This window comes from Nuphar pumila, chromosome 8 (genome assembly GCF_984573655.1).
Source record: "Nuphar pumila chromosome 8, dmNupPumi1.hap1.1, whole genome shotgun sequence".
In the NCBI taxonomy this organism is placed as follows: Eukaryota; Viridiplantae; Streptophyta; class Magnoliopsida; order Nymphaeales; family Nymphaeaceae; genus Nuphar; species Nuphar pumila.
This window is the reverse complement of record NC_143256.1, coordinates 103,648,547-103,670,744: the sequence shown is the minus strand read 5'-3', so window position 1 is coordinate 103,670,744 and position 22,198 is coordinate 103,648,547. Positions and strand designations below refer to the sequence as shown.

Genomic DNA, 22,198 nt, shown 5'->3' with positions numbered 1-22,198 from the left:
TATGCAACCTCAATCCCTTAGAAAAATCTGAGAAAACCAAGGTCAGTCGTTTTAAAACTTTGCTTAGAAATGCATTTGACTTGATCTACTCCCTGTTTATATGCTTCATTAATAATAATATGATCAACATAGAGTAACAAAATAACAATACCTACAACAAAATTCTTAACAAACAAAACAATGTTAGTATGATAAGAAGTATATCTAAGTCTAAGCATAAAATAACTAAAACGATCATACCAAGCTCTTGATACTTGTTTAAGGCCATACAAAGCTTTTTTAAGGCGTCAAACATTTCCTTTAGGAACATTATATCTAGGAGTGGATCCATATATACTTCTTTTAAATCACCATTTAAAAATGAATTTTTAACATCCATTTGATAAATTGGTCACTTCCTAACATAGGCTATGGTTATGAGAATTCTAAGAGTAGTCATACGTGCTACAAGAGCAAATGTTTCATTATAATCAATACCTTATTCTTAAACATATCATTTAGCAACTAACATAGCTGTATGTCTCCAGGGATCCATCACTTTTAGTTTTGACTTTAAAAACCCACCTACATCCTATTGATTTCTTGTTGGTTTATATCAGTCAATTCCCAAATTGAGATTTTTCTAAGGCTCTAATTTCTTCACTCATTGCATTTTGCCACTCAAGGTAGTCCTTTGCTTAATTATATGTGGCAGGTTCAAAGTATGAATAAATTTTTGCTGAACAAGTTCTATAGTGAGGTTCGAAAGATTCATGTGACACAAATCTATCTGGAACTCTACGTGGTCTCTCTGAGTGCCTAATTCTTGTGTTTTTTTGTTCTTCTATGGTTAAATATTTTTTCAAAAGAGCTTAGTTCATTATCTTGTCTTCTTTGATATTGAATGACATTTGAATGATCATGAGGCTCAGTAGCTTGAGATTTGTTGCAAGTTATTTCATTAATGTCTTCATTTAGTGGGGATATCTCTAAAAACTTATTTTCACTTTCATCTTTAGACGAGACAGTGTCAAAATCATTTTCTTATTCTAAAAATGTGGCATTCCTAGAAATATAAAGTTTGTTATTTTTAGTATTGTAACACCTAAATCCTTTTTGGCTTTCTCTATATCCTAAGAATATACATGGAATTGCTTTAAGAGATAATTTATCATTCTTAGGGGCGACAACAAATCTTCTACACCCAAAGACCCACAGACTCTTAGTCTAGGATAATCAGAAGAAACATTATAGATTTTTTTATATGGTGAAAGATTTTGAATTTTTGAAGAAGATATCCTATTTATAAGATATACAGAGGTAAGAGTTGCTTCACCCTAAAAATATTTGGGAACACTTTTAGCTATGAGAAGAGTTCTAGTGGTATCTATTATGTGCCGATGCTTTCTTTCGGTCAAACCATTTTGCTGTGGTGTATTAGCACATAACCTTTGATCAAGTATTCCATTTTCTCTTAGATATTGTTGAAAGTCTTTAGACATGTATTCACCCCCTGAATCAAGATGAAAAATAGATATATTGGACTTTAAAAGATTTGTTACTGACTTATAAAAGTTTTTAAAATTCTCAAATACTTCATGTTTATGTTTGATAAAATATATCCAAGTATAGAGGGAGTAATCATCCACAAAAATAACATAATAAGTGTATTCTCCTTTGGAGGCAGGACCCAAATATCAGAATGAATTAATTCAAGCTGTTTAGTAACAGAGAAAGGCCTCTCTTGATATGAAATTGATTTCATTTTTGCAAGAATACAATCGGTAGAAGAGATTTGTTCATTACAAAAGATTCTCAGATGAGAAATATTGGATAATTTATACATACTAGTGTATCCTAGTCTTTGATGCCACAAAACCTTATCCAATTTTTGAACATTAAGGCAAAAAGTCTTGTTAGGAATTTTTAATTGATTCATATAAGTTTCCTTTTCTATGCCCTTCCCTAATCTGCCTTTCGAACTAGAGATCCAATATTAGCATTGGTTAAAAGTGAAGAAGACTCTACATTCATGATCAGTGATTTGAGAAATTGAAAGTAAATTTAAATTTAGTTTTGGAACAAACATTTTTTGAGGAATACTAAAACTAGGATATTTTTTAAAATTTTCAATTCCATTAATATCAAGAGAGGTTCCATCGGCAATGCCAACATTTCTTTTACTAGTAGAACTTCTACAATTGAAAAATATAGATTTATCATATGTCATATGAAATGATGCACCTGAGTCTAAAAGCCAAGAAGTCATGCCTGGATTAGAAGAGGAGGAGACAATGACTACCATCACCACTTCTTTTTCGGCCATAGAACAAAAAAATATAAAGCAAAAGAGGAGGAAAAAAATAAATACTTAAACTTTCAACTCTTTTTGAAGCACCAATGTCTCTATGCATTCATAAGAAGACCAATGTTCAAGAAGGTTGGTAGGGACGCTTCCTGAGGCAAGGTCCGATCTTCACGCTACCTCAAAGTACACTTGAGAAAGAGTTGAATAACACTAAAGAGTCGATAGGCTCTGATACCATGTCACAAGCTTAAGTATATGCCTTCATGTGTCACTTATGGGCAAAAGAACAGTTAGAGAATATGACCTCTTATGGGTCAACACATGAAAACACAAGAATGAGCCACTAAAGACTGAGAACATATACAAATAATGAATATTATTGGGGACTAATCCCTTTGAGAAGTGATACAAAATGAGAAGGGGTAGACCTCATTATATACAACAGGGAGCTGTTAGGACCTACCCAATGGCTAGAAATCTAGCCATTGGGTAGGGTCCAACGACTCTTCGTTAATTCCTAAAATGCCCATGAAGGCTGGGAATTATCACATAAAAAAAAACAAAAAAAAAATGAAGATAAAAAACACTTATTTCTGTTGGACATGTGAAAAGACCAAAATACCCTTGAACTACAAATATACATAAATGTACAAAAATGCATATGTAAACATATATGTACATATATGTTTACATTTAACACTCGAAGCAGTCCGGGACCGGCGTACCCGCACTGCGTTCGGTACCAGTGCCCATGTCGTCACGTGTTGACATAGGTACAATAGTAGAAGTGTCGTGTCTATGTTACATAGGTTGGGATTGACTTACCTGACTTGGTCTAGATCGAACTAGGTCTGTCACAAGGTTTTGGTCAGCTAGGGTAGGTCTGGATGCACGAAATGGACTAGGAACACAAGAGTTGTTGCTGAGGTTGATTCTGTCCACTGAATGTCTGGCTGCGACCTTGGTCTATGTAGCGAGCTTGACCACAAGGGTCCAATCACTGAGCTAGGTTAGGGACAAGCCCTAGACAAAGCGGGAGACGAGTCAGGGGTAGGGACTTGCAATGGAGGAGAGAGAGAGAGTGGGACACACCCAGTAGAGAGAGAAGAGAGGCTCATACCCACTAGAGAGAGAGAAACAAGATTTCATTTCCATTTTTCATATCTACATAGGCACCACCTTTGACAACAAAGGTTGTAAATGGGCATTTAAGGTTAAAACCAAGAGTGATGAAACTCTAGAAAGATATAAAATTAGGTTAGTGGCAAAAGAATATTCCCAAGAATACAAAATTGACTATGAGAAAACCTTTGCACTTGTAGCTAGGATAACTAGTGTTAGGATTCTCACAACAGCTTCATCTATTAACAAATGACCTATATATCGACTGGATGTAAAACATGTGTTTTTTAATGGAAAACTAAGTGAGAAAGTTTATATGGATTCTCCACTGGGATTTGATATCGAAAATGTAAAACTCTTAGACTTAAGAAAACCTTATTTGGTCTTAAATAAACTTCTGCGACCTAGTATGATAGATTTAGTAATGTTATGACTCATATGAGTTTTCATTTTTGCTATATTGACTCTGCTCTTTTTGTCAAAAGTACAAGTTCTAATGTTGTACATAGATGACAGGATAATAACCAGAAATGACAAACATGGAGTTAGAGATATTAAAAATGTTTTTAATTTTTTTTTGATATGTCTGATCTGGGTTTTTTTAAGATATTTCTTAGGTATTGAAGTTGCTTATTCTCCTGGAGGTTATATTCTTTCTCAAATAATGCTTATTGTAGATATTTGTGCTAAATCTGACATCTCAGATGATAAGAAAGTGAAGACTCTTGAAGTGATCAAGATTCTTCTTGAAGATTCCATACACTCAGCGAGTCAGTTTTAGCATGCTCCAACCACAGTGCACATGAGTGCTGTATTAAGGGTTGTCAGGTATATAAAGAACTCAATACTAAAGGACTTTTCTTATTCTCCTCTTTATCCTTGGAGTTACTTGCTTATACTGATGGAGATTGAGGAGAAAATCCTAATGATAGAGTCTCAACTACTGGTTTTTGTGTTTTTTAGAGGATTTTTGAATTTTTTGGAGATGCAAGAAGCAACAAAAAATATCATTATCTTCAACCGAAGTTGAATGTCGAGCGATGTCTATGATAACAATGAAGCTTGAATGGCTAACAAACCTTCTTAGAGACATGTGAGTAGTCATCTCAAAACCTTCAAAGATGTGTTGCGATAATAAGATTGCAATCCACATTGCAAGCAACTGCAACTTTCATGAGCGAATAAAGCACATTGAGATAGATTGTCATTATGTACGTGATGAATATCTGAGCGAATAAAGCATATTTTTATTTCGGTAACTTCTCCGAGGGTGGGTGTTAATATATATATATATATATATATATATTTTGCCGGATACAGTTTTGTAATATGTAGTGCTCATCAAGAGAATTTTTATCTTTTTCTTTGTTGTAATAGGTGCTGTACTCTAGGGACAACTTTTGTATTTTGTATTTTTTTTTTCATTTATTGTATTTGAGTAGGGGCTCTATGGTCACCATAGAGTCGTTGGAGGGCTCCCAACGACTCTGTTGGGAGCCCCTCCTCTATCTTGTTGTTAGATTTTCATCTGTACCTGCATTAAGAGAGAGAAAACAGAAAAAAGGGAGAGAGAGAGAGACGAGAAGGGGAATGCAAATATCGACTGCGGCTGTAAGAAATCGTGACCTAATGTTGTTTGTATTAATATACTTAAGTATACAGAGTGGGTCGGGTTGGGTTTGGTCTGAACCCAGATACAAATATAAAACACTTATGCACTTACACAGGAATGAACTCGAGTCTGGGCAGGTGAATAGTGAATTTGGGTCTGGTACAGGATCCAGACCCGAAACACTATTCACCTTTTTCACCCCCCCCTCAAGTTGATCATGGTTATGGACCATGCACAACTTGCCTTTAAGCGTCCAAAACCGATCCTTTGTTAACCCTTTCGTAAATAGGTCCGCAACTTGTCTTTCAGTATTGACGAACTCAGGCCCAATCTCTTTTTCTTTGACTTTCTGTCTTACGAAGTGTTGGTCAATCTCAATGTGCTTAGCACGACTGTGATGTACTGGATTGAATGACATGTTTATAGCACTTTGATTGTCACATAGCAAGATAGTGTGGGAGATCTTTTCTCCTACTTCAGTCAGTAGATGTCTGATCCATGTGACTTCGGCAGTAGCAGCAGCCATAGATCTATACTCAGCCTCAGTACTTGATCTAGCGATAGCCTTTTGTTTTCTACTGCTCCAAGAGACTAAACTTCTTCCAATGAAGACGCAATATCCGGATGTAGATCTTCGTTCATCAGGATCTCCTGCCCAGTCTGCATCACAATATACAGTGAGTCTATGCTCATCTTTGCCATATGGTTGTGGTGAGTATGTCAGTACATCCCCAATAGCCCCTTTTAGATATCTAAGGATCCTCTTGACAACTTCCATATGTCCACTACGTGGCGCATGCATAAATTGAGACACTTGATTGACTGAATAAACAATATCAGGTCCAGTGAATGTGAGGTACTGTAACATTCCTATTATGCTTCGATACCTGGTGGGATCATCACGCAGATCTCCATCATGGACACTAAGTTTTTGATGAAGCACACTCGGAGTTCCCAGAGGTTTGCAGTCTTGCATGCCTGCCTTGCGGAGAACATCCACGGTGTACTTGTGCTGAGTGAGTGTCAAGCTATGAGTCTGATTATCAACTTCTACACCAAGAAAATAGCGTAGAGCTCCAAGATCTTTCATTTTGAACCTCTGACCTAGTAAGTCTTTTACTTCTTGGATGTGGACCGCAGAGTTTCCTGTGATAACAATATCATCGACATAAATTAATAACAGAGTGGTCACAGTCTGACTTCTGAAAATGAACAATGAGTGGTCCAGCATGGAACGTGAAAATCCATGTTTCTGAATCTCTAGTGAGAAGCTATCAAACCAAGACCGAGATGCTTGCTTCAGACCATAGATAGCTCTCTTTAACCTGCACACATGGGTTTTACAATTTTGTTCTTGATATCTAGGGGGTTGCTTCATATACACTTCCTCCTTCAAGTCCCCATGCAAGAAAGCATTCTTTACATGAAGCTGACTCAACTTCCACCCATGTTCAACAGCAGAGAGATAATAATCCGAATTGTTCTCATTCTTACAACCGGACTAAAAGTCTCATCATAGTCTTGCCCTGCTTCTTGAGTAAATCCTTTTGCTACGAGCCTTGCCTTGTATCGTTCAATGGTTTCATCTGGCTTGTACTTTATCTTGTAAACCCATTTACATCCGACAACATTTTTGTCAGGCGGTCTGGGAACAACTTCCCAAGTTCCACATTCATGCAAAGCTTGCATTTCATCATTCATGGCTTCTACCCACTTGGTAGAAGTGGCTGCCTGGTAGTACATAGTGGGCTCATCTTTCTTATTGAGAGCAGTTAAGAACAGTTGAAGATCCAAAGAGAAGTTGTTATAGCTAACCCACCTGTCAATGAGATGTCGTATGCGGCTCGATTTTCTGACCTCAAGAGTGTGAGAAGGAGTTGGATTGTTGACTGAGACATGATCTGAATGGCTTGATGTTATCGGTCTCTGTCTAAAATAGACAATGCCTTTGTATCTGCCCGGTATTTTTTCTGAATTCTGTGGCCCCGACGTCTTAGTATTTTCAGACATCTCTTCTTCTTGCTGCACGCAATCTGATGAACATGCTTCACTGGAACTAGCAAAAAGTTCTGAACTCAACCAAGGGTAGTAAACTTCAGTTGGTATATTCGTTGCATCAACTTTGTCATCAAAATTTTGTTCATCAAAGACAACATTTCTTGAGATTCTGATACATTTGTTGGTGGGATCATAACACCTATATCCTTTGTAGTCATCTGCGTATCCCACAAACCTACACTTCTGGGCCTTGTCTTGAAACTTGTTTCTCAGGGACCGATCAATATGCACATAGCAAACACATCCGAAAACACGTAGATCATGATAACTAGGATGAGCTCCAAAGAGGCAGTGATAAGGAGACTTATTTTCCAGAACGACCATCGGCAATCTATTTATCACATGCATGGCAGAATGAAAAGCTTCTGTCCATAGGTTGATGGGAAGATTGTTGTCATGAAGCATACTCATGGCACTTTCAACGATATGTCTATGTTTTCGTTCAACAATCCCATTTTTTTGAGGAGTGTGAGGGCAGGACACCCTTCTTCCTATTCTGTTATTTCGAAGAAAAGAAATAAAATCACGGGATGAAAATTCCCCACCTCCATCACATTGGAAAAACTGAATGGACTCAGAAAATTGGTTTTTGACCAAAGAAAGAAAACTTTGAAACAAAGAGAAGACTTCTGACTTATTTTTTATGAAATATATCCAAGTGTATCAAGAATAACTATCAACAAAGATTAGATAATATCTGCTTCCGGACCCAGAGACAATTGGGGCGGGTCCCCACACATCAGAACAAATAATCTCAAAAGGTTTTGAAGCTCTCTTATTAATGGAATGGAAAGGCAATACATGACTCTTGTATAAAAGACAACTGGAACATTTATGACTGCTCTCATCCCCACTAAGGCTTTCTTTTGGAATGAGATTATTAGAAACAAGTTTCTCAATAAAAGGACTCCCACAATGTCCTAACCTACTATGCCATAAGAATGACTTATTACATTCAGAGATACTAAAAACACTAGTAGAAGAGGATGAACACGACTCTGATGGAAGCTTCGAAATAAGGTGAGAAGAGCGAATATCATGACATGGAGCTTCTTCAAAGACATACATGTTGCCTCGTCTCTTTTCTTCAGCGAATGTTTCCCTCGTGCGTAGGTCCTTGATCTGCACAGAGAAGGGAGTGAATTCAACTGAAGCATTATTATCATCAATAAGTTTGGAGACAGAGACAATATTTTTCTTAATGTCTGGAGCATGAAGAACATCAGAAAGAGTAAGAGTGGAATGTGACATGGGAATGACAGTCTTTCCAACATGTGAAACAGGATGGTGGGATCCATCTCCAGTGACAATCTTACTTTTTCCAAAATAAGGAATAGGATTAGAAATTTTACCTGCATCGCCTGTCACATGAGTCGCTACCCCGGAATCAACAAACCAAGTGCCTTCATCACTCTGCTTCAACTTTAACTCTGACAAGGCAGATATCAACAAATCTTTAATCTCTCCACTGTCTCTGGTATTTGTGAACTTTCTCTTGGTTTCTATCTGTGGACTCTTTCCTTTATTCTCTGGATTATGCCAACAATTCGCCTTGATGTGCCCCTTTTTGTTACAAAGAAAGCAAGTAGGGATGGATCTTGTTCTCTGCGCATGAGTAAACATGTTTGGAGTGGGAAGTAAACCACGCCCTCTGTGTCCACTTCGCCCTTGTCCTCCTCGTCCCCGTCCTCTACCATAAGTCACTCCTGTAGCAAAAACTTCTTGTGAATTTGGATGATTATGAGTTTCTTCAGAAAATCTCTTCAGAGTCATTTCATACTGGATCAATTTGGCTCGTAGCTCATCAAAGGTAGGAAGAACAGGAAGGCACAATAGTGAAGTGACTATCATATTGTAGTCAGATCCCAATCCACTCAGGGTTTGTTGCACCATATCATTGTCACTAATGGCACATCCTATAACTGCAAGCTGATCTGTGATGACCTTTATCTTGTTCAAATATTCCATGATGGTCATGGAATCTTTTCTTAACAATTGAAATTTTCTTTTTAGAAAAACTACTCTTGCTTGAGAAACCTGCGAATACGTTTGAACCAGTCTTTTCCAGAGTTGTAGAGCTGTACAATTGTCAGGAATGGCAAGAAGGATCTCTTGAGATAGGGTTGATGTGATGTATGCAACAACTGATTGGTCTTTTCTTTCCCAATTGAGAAACTCAGCATTCTTGATATACACGATTGAACTCGCCCCTTTATCATCTTTTTCTTCTCTCGGAATAAATTCTGGTGGAACTGGAGTGGTTCCATCCAGGTGGCCTAAGAGATCTTGACTCCTTATGAAAAGAATAATTTGCCTCTTCCAGATCAAGAAATTTGAGATACTCAACTTCTCAGAAACAAGCTGGTTGAGAAAACTTGAAGAAAGATTTGATTGAGAGTGATAGGGATCCATAGAGAATAAGAATCAACAGAAATGTTCAACCCTCGTTCAACACCTTTTTTTTTTGCGGCTGTCAGAGGATCACCGACTGTTAAATTCAGAGAATGAAGGAACTTGAACTTTAGAAGAAGATTTACGCAAAAAAAATCACACGTTAAGTATCTCTTTTTTTTCTTTTGTTTTTTTTTGCTGGTACAGTAAAGAATGAGGGATTATAATGCACAGCAGACACAAGGAATCAAGAGAAACATTATAGCATCCGATTATATAGAGATAAACTTTGGAGAAGGTAGAATAAAATGGAATCAAATAATCAATAGGGATAAATTTAATGACTCACGTGAATCAATTCACGAGTTTAATGGCTGGGAGAAACTTGATGCCTCACGTGAACCAGATCACGTGAAATGCTGCTGTCCATCCACAATCTGGATTCACGTGAATAGGGTTCACGTGAATCACAGATTCACAAAGGGAGAACTCGCGTGAGGTGTGAGTACACAGGAGGTTGCAGAAAGAGGAACAGACAGAAAAAGAGGAGACGAAGGAGAACAGAAAGAGGGAGAGAAGCGAAAACCTCAAAATTTTTTATCTTTGTCACGAGCCAGAACCTCTTTTTTTTGCCTCTAGATGGATCTACGCTCTGATACCATGTTAGATTTTCATCTGTACCTGCATTAAGAGAGAGAAAACAGAAAAAAGGGAGAGAGAGAGAGAGAGAGAGAGAGAGAGACGAGAAGGGGAATGCAAATATCGACTGCGGCTGTCACGATTTCACTTAAGAAATCGTGACCTAATGTTGTTTGTATTAATATACTTAAGTATACACAGTGGGTCGGGTCGGGTTTGGTGTAATATCCGAACCCGGATACAAATATAAAACACTTATGCACTTACACTGGAATGAACTCGAGTCTGGGCAGGTGAATAGTGAATTCGGGTCTGGTACAGGATCCAGACCCGAAACACTATTCACTTTTTTCACTTGTGTAGGCTATTTAAAGGGACTTTTTGTCTCTATTTCTTAATGCTTCTCTTAATCATAATTATCAATAAAGATAATATTTTTAATTTTCTTGTGTTCCTCTTTTGGACTCTTTGAAGCCCTTGTATGCACTTTGTGCTTGTGTAGTGCCTTTGTTTTGTCCCTTAGTGGACTTGTATTTGTGATTATGCACTTGTATTTGTATTTTCCGCATATTTCATTACAATCTTGAGACTGATATTGGTGGCTATAATTTATTGTAGCATCAATAGCTTATCAATAAAATTCTTTTCATTACGTGTGTTATTTTACCATTATATTGCATAGAGTGTGATTATCGAAAAAAAGCATACAGTGTCTGTGACCGATATTGTCTGATCAATTTAGCAGAAAATGGTATATTTTATCCACTACATGGTTCTTTTTATTATCATCATCTTTACCTTGCGTGTGCTGGCTTGCAGGCAGTAACTGCAATGGTGCAGCAAGCTATGCAATATATAGATGAAACACCTGATCTGGAAACGCGTATTGCGCTTATCAAAACATTGAATAATATCTCAGCTGGAAAGGTTTCTTCTTATGCTTGGGGCTGTTACATTTTACCTGTTATCTTCTTGTAGCATATTCTGTTTATGATCATTATTCCCTGCCTATATTATGTAACAGATACATGTTGAAATTGAAAGGGCGAGGCTTATAAAGAAACTAGCTAAAATCAAAGAAGCGCAAGGACTTATTGCAGAGGCTGCTGATTTGATGCAAGAAATTGCTGTAAGTATCAACTCAAGCATCATATTGGGGATTTAAGGAGGATATCTGACATTCTTTTGACGACCTGTGATATCTATTCCAAAAGAACTTTCCTTTCCAATGCTCAATAGATATCTATTCCAAAAGAACCTGTGATATCTATTCTCCGATTGACAACTCTGGGTCTTTTTGTAACTTTTTTTAATTATTGTTTTTATTCTTGTTGCAAATTTACCTCATATTTTTGTTGCTTTTTTTCTAGCATCATATTTTTGACATGCTGTAGGATGGTTATGTTATTTATGATTGATACCACTTGCATATTTTCTGCTTTTGTTATTGCTCTCCGAGGATACCAGTGGTCTTTGTTTTGGTTAATGCATGGTTTTCTACCTCCTTCAGTTAGTTATTTATTATTATTATTTTACATTAGAGTCTAGGACTCTAGGCTTCCTTTTATGGGCAATCTAGCCATGTTGAAGAGAACATGCTTTGAATTTTTTGTACAGCATCATTTTTGTCTTTTACATGTTTAATTGCGCAGTTGCATATTCAGTTCTCTGTTTGCTGGTTCCATTTTATACCCCTAATCTTATGGAAATGGTGTTTTTTCTTCTTAGATCTTACATTTTCAAGCTTCCTATGCTTTTGTTCTGGTGACCGATTATTGAGAAATGGTTTTTGCTAGAAATAAACTTATTGATATAAGAGGGTAATCTTTTCTGATGTCTCCCTTTGGCAACAGAATTATTTATTTCCTTATTTTTTCTTCTGCTGGAAATTTGTCTCCATCCTTTCCAGAACAATTTCACTGTGGTTATGGTACATCTGTTTCTTCATAACATGTGTTGGCTATACCATGCTGGTGTGGTTACAATAGATGCTTGTATTGCAGTGCCCAATTTACAGGAAATTCATGTTTTATTTGCCAATTTCTGATATGATACCGGAGTAAATAAGCTTTCTTGATGTTTTCACTAATTCTTTGATCATTTTGAACTACTTTTGACAAGTTGCTACTTTTAATGATCTTTAATGGTGTCTAACCAAGGTTGCCAGACCAGGAAGCGGAAGCGGGAAACGATACGGGAAGCGGAAGCGATGCATTTTAAAATGTATAGAAAGTGGGAAGCGAGAAAAAAAAAAACAATATAAGAATTAAATGAGAATCGAAATGGAACACAAATAAAAACTAAAATAAAAGTGACTATTCTTAAATTTCATGGTTTTTTAGTTTAAGAATTAAATTTTAACAAAATCTGAAAATGATGACTGCCAATTTAAAGAAAGCACATGTAAGTGAGTGAGAAACATGAGAGAAAACACATAAAAAACATGCAAAGTAGAGTGAGAGAACATATAAAAAGAATAGTTGAAACATATGGAAAACATAGAAGCATGGGAGAATCGAGATTCTCATCAAGTTTCGGAAGCAAGGAGTATCACTCTTCAGAAGTGAGTTTCTGGGAAGCGGGCTTCCCACCTATTTAAGCGGCTTCCTGTAACTTTGTCTAACACTACAGGCTATTAGAAACCTTGGTGATTTCAAGTCTTGGTTTGGCTATTTGACTGAAGAATCTGAACTTAAGGTCGAAGAGGACCTAGGCTTCTTAAGCTACTTCGGTTGTGGGTCAAGAAGTGCCAAATTTGTCTTAGTCATGAATTTGGTAGTTCTAGTCTTCTCATTCTTCCAATTGCTTAAGACCATATTGCTGATTGTCTATTTGCGCCTGTGAAGAAAATACACAGATTGGAGAATCTTAATGTTGCACAATTGGTGCTTTTGTAATTGCAATCACCTAAACTTGTCAAGCATTATAATTTTCTTTTCTTTTTTAATTTGAGAAATAAGCCAAACGATTGTTAGTGAATGTGATCATATAAAGACATGAGTGTCAAGGGATTCCAATGCTGGATCAAAATTTGGAGGACATGTGGAAAATATCAATTTTGTAATTGATTCTATAGCAGCAGCAAGCGTGATTATAAATGAAAAAAGGTGACACTTTTTCCTTTAAAACCAGTCATTTTGAAATAAATTTCCACATTTTTCGTAGTGCTTCATCTTCTTATATGTTAATCATCAGGGAGAATTAGTGGTGGGGAGTACTTTCTTAGAAGTTGAAGAAATAATTTCGGTTATATATGATGTGAGCTGTACTTATATTTGATATTTGCAGCATGTTTTTTTTGTAACTTGAGAGAGGAAATATACTATGCTTTTTGGAAAATAATTGCATGTATTTGTGCATTCATGCCTGAGTGTGTAGAGTTTGAAGTTTGAACTTCCATGCCATAATATTGTCATGGACTCATGTGTATGTTGTTAAAATGTAATATATATATATATATATATATATATATATATATATATATATATATATATATATATATATATATATATATAATTTTTGTAATATCCACTAGGGGTAAAACAGTTTTTTCCTTATTTCACACATTCCTTTTGAATACGCTCTTTTCTTTTTTGTATTTCTTTATTTCTATTTTTTTTATTTTTTATTTTACTTTTTGTATTTTAGTCATAGAGGAGCCCACATCATATAGATGTTGGCCCCCTCCAACGGTCAATAATATGACCGTTGGAGGGGCTCCAACATCTATATGAGGGAGCCCCTCCAAGGGTCCTCATTTGTATATAAATAGGGGATTCCCTTCTTTCTAAAAGTAGGCTTTTGTAAATCTCTCTTATTCAATAAAAGTTCTCTTTATTTTATGCCTTTTTGCATTTGTATTCTTTTGTGAGTGTTCATCTTATGCCTTTGTGCACACATTTCTTATTGAGAATCTAGTGCCTTTATGCACAGTCTTTTTGAAGACATTTTCACATGGTATCAGAGCTTGGTCTTTAGAAGAGTGTATTGCGTCATCACAATGGTTGCCTTGAAAATTGTGCCCATTCTTCATTCTTGTATTTTGGCATGGAAAGCTCTTGCAATCTACTTCCAGCGCTACATCAAGTAAGCTTAAAGAAGACCCGTTGTAGTAAGTTGTCCAATTAAAAAAACTCTTTTTCTCATAAAAGCCTCTCAATGAGGGAAAAGGATTCTCAATTTTCCCTAAGATTCAAACTCAATGGGTCAAACTATCATGTTTGGGCTATAATATGGAAGCTCATATCAAATGAAAAGGACTTTGGGGCTACGTCAAAGGTACGATTCTGGAACCCGAATAAAAAAATATTCTAGTTGAAAAAAGAAAAATTAAGGTTCTTGATGGAGAAGAAAGAGAGAAAGCTTTTGAAGAATGGGAAATGAATAACTACAAATTCCTTTCATGGATTTTTTTATTATCGTGGAGGCTAGAATTAATGCCAATATTTTGAAATTCAAAAAAGTATTTTAAGAAAATTAAGGTTCTTGATGGAGAAGAAAGAGAGAAAGCTTTTGAAGAATATAACAAAAAACATGAAGAATAAGAAATGAAGAACTACAAAATCCTTTCATGGATTTTTTCTACTGTAGAGACTAGAATTAATGCCAATATTTTGAAATTCAAAAAAATATTTCAAGTTTGGGAATATCTTGAAATGATGTATACCTCAAAAGATTTATCCCATAAATATTATCTTTAAAAAAGGGCATTAACTCTTCAACAAGGAGAAATGTCTATTAGAGAATACTTTGCTGAATTATCGTCAATTTGGGATGAACTTGCCCTCTTTGAACCAAAATGGAGTGGAGAAGCCATTAAGCTACATCACAAGCAATTAGAAGATCACTTCTTCATTTTTTGAAATGGGCTTAGAACCAAATTCAAGCAAACTAGATCTTCTTTTTTATCTTTTTTTATCTCTCCACCACTAGACGATATTCTTACTAAGCTAAGTGGAGAAGAAACTATATTGAGAATGAACAAATCCAATCAAAATGTGTTGGTCATGCCTTCAACCAAAGATGAAAATGAAGGAGCTTATGTCGTTTCTAGATCGGGGAATAATTTGAAAACATATAAACCCCCTCACTTTAATAAATTTTAAAATCAAAATCAAGGAGTAAGAGAAGATGGTGGTGAAAATGGTGGCCAAAATGGAAGATACCAAGGAAGAGATTATAGTAAAATCATACCATTTTTGCAAAGAACCCGGACACATTAAACCGGTTTGTCCAAAATGGACGGAAGCTATGTCTACAACATTTCAACCACACATGGAGGAGGGTCCATCTACTTCCAACAATGAAGCGTTATCATTAAGTCAAATTATGGAGGCTCTTCAACCTCTTCTCAAGGGATCCATTTCCGAAGCCGCCATGTCAACCTTCTCTCCTTCTGGTAAGACTTCTTGGCTTTTAAATTTGGGTGCATCCTTTCATATGACTCAAAATATTTTTGCTCTTTTTGAATACACAAAAAATGTATTTCCTTTTGTTTCAACCGCGGATGGTGCTTCTCTTGAAATAAAAGGGATTGAAAATTTTGAAAATCAGTAATTTTTTATTCTCAAAATTAGATTTATACCAAAATTAAATTTAAATTTGCTTTCAGTCTCTTAACTCTCGGACCATGAGTGTGATGTCAAATTCTCATCAAATAAATGTTGGATATAGGATCGCCGGTCGGGGAAGTTGATTGGAGAAGGCTCTAGGAAGAGAGATCTATACTACATGGAATTTCTTCAAATTTCAAAACACTCTTTTTGTAACATTGCCAACATAAAGATATAAGTATTTATCATAAACGTCTTGGACATCCCAATATTACGAAGCTCTCTTATTTATATATTGTTAAGGATCTTTGTAAAAGAGATTTCACTTGTAATGATTGTATTCTTGAAAAAATGAGAAGCTTGCCTTTTAATTAAATATCTATGTTCATAACCAAACCTTTTGAACTTGCGCATTCGGATGTGTGGGGACCGACACCCGTTATATCTAAAGGAGGATTATCTTATTATGTCATTTTTGTTGATGTTTACTCTAGATATTGTTGGATATACTTTCTTAAGCATAAACATGAGGTGTTTGCATCATTCAAGACCTACCATGTGATGATTAAAAATCAATTTCATGGTAACCTAAAGATTCTTATAAACTGACTTCGAAGGTGAATATCTTTCAAATGAATTTAAAAATTATCTTGAAATAAATGGATTTGTTCATAAAAAATCGTATCCTAAAACACCTCAACAAAATGGTTTAGCCGAAAGAAAACATAGACATATAGTTGAAACCACTAGAACCTTGCTTATTTCTCAAAAAAATTATAAAAGATTTTGAGCCGAGGCGGCTCTTGCATCCGTTTATCTTATAAATTGTTTTCCCTCAAAAAATTTAAATAAAATCTCTCATTTTCAAATTGTATATAAAAAAGAACTCGACTACAATAGGTTAAGAGTTTTTGGATGCAAATGTTTTGTTCTTACCGATGAAAATGACAAACTTTCACCAAAAGCTATTCCTTGTGCATTTTTTGGATATTCCGAAACACAAAAAAGTTTTAGATGTTATAATGTCAAAAATGATAAATTATATGTTTCTTGAAATGTAACCTCATGGAGATAATATGAATTATTCTTTTTTGTTTGAATTGTTATCAAGAAATGATGATGAATCTAGTGATGATGAATTGATATATGATGCTCCTAGTAATGATAAAAATATACAAGAGAGCAATGATTCTCATTTTAAAACTCTTGAACAATATACCGAGATGGGAACATTCAATGAAGCTATTACCTATACCCATAGAGATAGAAACACTGTTAGAAGTGCAATTGAAAAGTATAGTGAATCTAGTGAACCTATTTCCACAAATAATATAAATCATCGTAGGACTGAAAGAGCTAGAAGAATTCCTTCTAGATTTATATCCATGAATCTTTCTCACCTAAACATAGAGCTTGCCTTAGTTCTATTTATTCATATGTGAAACCTAAAATTTTTGAAGAAGCCAAGAAATTTGTAGAATGGCGGGATGCAATGGAAAGTGAACTTAAAGCTCTTAGAGAAGCTAAAACTTGAGAATTTCATGATCTACCTGAAGGTAAGAAGACAATAGGACATAGGTGGGTTTTTAAGGTCAAGACTAAGAGGGACGGGTCTCTTCAAATATATAAAGTTCGTCTCGTTGCCAAAGGATATAGTCAACAATATGAAATAGATTACAATGAAATTTTTGCTCCTGTTGTACGTATGGTCACTGTTAGGTGTCTTATTACTATTGCCTCCATTAAAAAATAGAACATATATTAAATAGACACTAAAAATGCATTTTTAAATGAAGACCTAAATGAAGAAGTCTATATGGATGTTCTTTCAGATATGGATGCTCCTAAAGGAAAATTTCTCCTACGAAAAACTTTCTGTGGTTTGAAACAAGCTTCCAAGGCTTGGTATGATCGATTTAATAATTTAATGATAGAAAGTGGTTTTACTTCATGTTATACCGACACTGCCTTGTTTGTCAAGAAATTTAATGCAGGAATTGTAATCTTGTTATTATATGTTGATGATAGGCTAATCACTGGTGATGATACTAAAGGGATTAAGAGTATCAAGTCCACATTGACAGAAAGATTTGAAATATCAGACTTAAGTTTTCTGACATATTTTTTAGGCATTGAAGTTGCCTACTCTCACCGGGGTTATTTTTTATCTCAATCTAAACTTGCTCTTGAGATTATTGACAGGTTAGGAATTATAGATGATAATATTTATGAAACTCCTGAAGTAGTAGGAACAAAGATGAAGATTGATGATGGGGTTCTTCTAGAAGATCCCACCCCTTACAGGCAACTTGTTGGATCTTTGATGTATCTTAGAATCACTAGACCTGATATCTCTCATGCTATACATGTCGCAAGTCAATTTCAACACGCTCCTACATCAGCTGAGTGTCATCCTTCGAATTTCTCAAATATATGAAGGGGTCCATAAACAAGAGAGTATTTCTATCATTATCTTATGAATTAAATTTAATTGTTTGTACTAACTCTGATTAGGGAGGTGATCCAAATAATCGTCACTCCACCACTGATTTTTGTGTGTTCTTAGGTGAATGATTAATTTCTTAGAGATGCAAGAAGCAACAAAAAATGTCTCGAGTGCAATATATATTGCTAAGAACCATACTTTTCATGAGCGGATGAAGTATATTGAGATGGACTGCCACTATGTTAGAGAAGAATATCTTAAGAAAGTCATAGATCTACTTTATGTAACATCAGAATATCAACTAATAGACTTTTTTACTAAGGCACTCTGTTCTCCTAGATTCAATTTTCTTCTTGGCAAACTTTTGGTCATTACACCGTAAGTTTGAGGAGGATGTTAAAATGTAATATATATATATATATATATATATATATATATATATATATATATATATATATATATATGTATATCTCTCTATATATAATTCTTGTAATACCCACTAGGGGTAAAACAGTCTTTTCTTTATTTCACACATATTCCTTTTGAATATGTTCTTTTCTTTTTTGCATTTCTTTATTTCTATTTTTTTTATTTATTATTTTACTTTTGGTCTTTTAGCCATAGAGGGGCCCACATCATATAGATGTTGGGCCCCTCCAACGATCAATAATACGACCGTTGGAGGGGCTCCAATGTCTATACGAGGGAGCTCCTCCAAGGGTCCTCATTTGTATATAAATAGGGGATTCCCCCCTTTGTAAAAGTAAGATTTTGTAAAGCTCTCTCACTTGTTCAATAAAAGTTCCTTTGTGCATTTGTATTCTTTTGCGAGTCTTCAACTTGTGCCTTTGTGCACACATTTCATATTGAGAATCTAGTGCCTTTGTGCACATAATCTTTTTGAAGACATTTTCACACATGTATGTGTGTGTCTATGTTACCTTGACACTTCTAGGGGGCCGTGTCAGTGTCCGACACTTGGACACCGATTGCTATACCCTTAGACACTTTATGGACACTTCATTTTTCAACATACAAGTGTCCAAGAAAAAAATGGACATTTTGTGTTGCCTGTCTGACACTTTTGGGTGTCTTAGACACGAAGTGTTCAATTGTGGACACTTTGTGTCAACATTGTTTAAACCCTATTTTCTCTTGTCTTATTGGGTCCTAACTCCATGAGACTGAGTCGGCATGCCCCTTTACTATACGAAAAGGTCTCTTTCTCTCTCTGTTGATGGAGTCAAGCTAGTTGGTAAAAAGACTCTTGCTGTTACCACAGTTGAAACCCTCTCAGTCCCATTTAAGAACAAACTCTCCTTTTTCACAATTTTGATGAATTGTATAGTGTTCTCAATGCTGCTTCATTTTTTCTTTTGAAATAATTCTTTTACTTTTAGCTACTCTCTCTCTCTCTCTATATATATATATATATATGTTATAGCCATCTCCATGTATCTAGTTTTTCAAACCCGCTGTGTCTGACACCAATACCCATGTTAGTGTCCAAGTAACATAAGCGTGCGTGCATGTGTGTACAGAGTTCAAATTTTCATGACATAATCTTGTAACCATGTCCTTTATAGTCAATTTTAATGGTTGCCTAATCTGTTTTGTTCTAACTAAATCCACGTACTGTTGTGTTCCCAACATCTCATTACATGGCTAGGTTCTTTAATTTGTTTTTTCAGCATGTTGATGTCCATAGGCTTCATCTATATTTGGGTATCTTGAGGTCGATTACATACTGATGTTGGTTATTGCTGGTAAAAAGCAATATATGGTTCAGTTAGATTTTCCCAAGATAGTTTGGATATCAAGAATTTCTTGTAGCATTCATTTTTTGCTGTTGTAAGTCAGATCATATGCATTTCGAGTTTTTAGAGAATAAATTAGGAAGAATTTGGCACCTTCAGGGAAATGATATTGAACCTAGATGCTGTTTCAAAGTGCTTTTTTTGCTGAAAATGAGGAAATTGTTGGTTTAAATCTTCTTTGGCATGTTGATTTAGGTTCTGATTTACTGCTGGTTGAAGTGATAAAATGTTTTTCTAGTGGAAATTAGAACGCATAGGGTTTCATGTTACAACTTTCAACCTATACTTTACTTCATTCTGTAATAGAAATAAACTATTTTATTTTTTTTATTGGTTCTCTCTTGCTAGGTATCACTCCCATCACAATGATTACCTAGATATTTGCCGTAGTTACAAGGCAATTTATGAAATCTCTTCTGTCAAAGAAGACCCGACGCAGTGGGTGCCAGTAAGTGCTATTCTATTTTTACATCTTTATGGCGGTTGTTTCTGAAATTCTCTGCCTTATGTTCCTTATATGATGATAGGTTCTGAGGAAAATTTGTTGGTATCTTGCATTGTCTCCACATGGCCTAATGCAATCTAGTCTTCTTAACTCTACTTTGGAAGATAAGAATCTCAGTGAGATCCCTAAATTTCGGTAAGCTTTTGTTTTTTATTGAGTTTCCGTCTACAGGGTTATTCAATTCACCATCTGTGTTGCTACTCCACCTATTGTGTTTGATGAATGACTTATCCTTTTGCTATTCTTGGATTTGTGCATAATCAAGTTTGATGTTAAAGCAACTAGTAACGATGGAGGTCATCCGGTGGACAACTCTTTGGGAAACATACAATGATGGGTTCGAGCATGAGAGAGAGATGCTAGGTGGGCATTTGGGTGAGAAGGCAGCTGAAGACCTTCGTCAACGGATTATTGAACATGTAGGTGTTCACCTGTAGTCTTTTACTGTACTTATTGCCTAGGTTATGCTTCTATTCTCTGTGTTGAAATATGCTCTACCTTTGCAGAACATTTTGGTGGTTTCAAAATACTATTCGAGGATCACCCTGAAGAGGCTTGCAGAGCTGTTGTGCCTTGGTTCACAGGTTTGTGACTCGTATATTAGAGTCTGCACGTATCGACCTTTCATTTTGAACTGTCTAGATTTGCAGCCTCTGACAATGATCCACAGTAGTCATTGAACCAGTACGCCATCTGATTTTTTTCAGTTTATTTCTAGGAAATTGCAAAAAGTTTGCATGAATTCATGGGCAGGGGAGAGCAAAAAAGCTGCTTTTAGTTTTGGTGATTCAGCCATTAACAACAAACAAATAGAACACCTCTTGGCCAAGTTGTGCAAGTATAAACTCACGGACTTGATAGCTTTGTCACGTTTGCTAACGAATGAAACTGTAATTTAAACACCAGCGTCTGCATGTGGAAGATGGTCACAGTACACCTGATAGGTTGAAAATTGTGCCTTGGAATTTGCTGTTTATTTCATGAGTCTTCTCAAATTCTACATATTCTGCTACCGTAGGTCTCTACTGCACCTGTTTGATCCAACTCTTTTTCAAATCTTCAACAATGGGCTAACTCAACTTACATTATTGGCTTCAACCTTCTATTTTAGGAGACAGAAAAGTACTTGTCAGAAATGGTTGTATCCTAATCACTTATTGCGAAGATTGACAGGCCAGCAGGTATCGTTTGCTTCCAGACTGCAAAGGACAGCAATGACATTCTTAACTCATGGGCAACGAACTTAGAGAAGCTTCTCGAACTTGTGGAGAAGAGCTGCCATCAAATCCACAAGGAGACCATGGTTCACAAAGCGGCACTTAAAGTTCAGTAAGGGATATTTAGTCATTCACGCACGCGTATGGCCCACAAATCATAAGGTGTTACTGAGATTATAAATCTGCGCCTGCTTTTTTATTGCTCAACTGGGTCCTGTAATTTCAGATACTCGAGCCAAATTAGATATTCATTTTTTATATTTCTTGGTTTTACCTTATTATTTACAGAAGCTTTCTGCATGTGGTCATGGCTCTTCTTTCAGACTTGCGCTTGTGTGTTAATTTTTTTGGTTTTAATTTACATTGGGAGAGAAAACAGGTAGTCTTTTACGTTCACTCAAGTTTAACTATATCTAAATGTTTTTTTTTCCATGGATGGAGAAACCGCCCTCAGGACCAGAGACCTAATCGCACTGGCTAAACCTGCCATACGATTGCTGTCCCAACAGTGTAAATCTGTGGCACACCCTTTCCCCCGGGCAGTCGCCAAGC

The 22,198-nt window shown here is 35.8% G+C and overlaps 1 pseudogene across 1 annotated transcript in view; it reads left to right on the top strand.

Moving 5' to 3' along the window:
* The window catches only part of LOC149830093 (26S proteasome non-ATPase regulatory subunit 12 homolog A-like), a 35,111-nt pseudogene extending 13,205 nt beyond the window's left edge, over positions 1–21,906 (top strand). Inside the window, exons 3-12 of the transcript XR_016433542.1 lie at positions 10,929–11,036; positions 11,134–11,238; positions 12,741–12,884; positions 14,074–14,195; positions 15,418–15,507; positions 20,273–20,372; positions 20,452–20,564; positions 20,695–20,848; positions 20,936–21,013; positions 21,541–21,906. The product of XR_016433542.1 is annotated as a 26S proteasome non-ATPase regulatory subunit 12 homolog A-like (transcript). The remainder of the gene's footprint in view (positions 1–10,928; positions 11,037–11,133; positions 11,239–12,740; positions 12,885–14,073; positions 14,196–15,417; positions 15,508–20,272; positions 20,373–20,451; positions 20,565–20,694; positions 20,849–20,935; positions 21,014–21,540) is intronic.
* Positions 21,907–22,198: the final 292 nt, after the last annotated feature.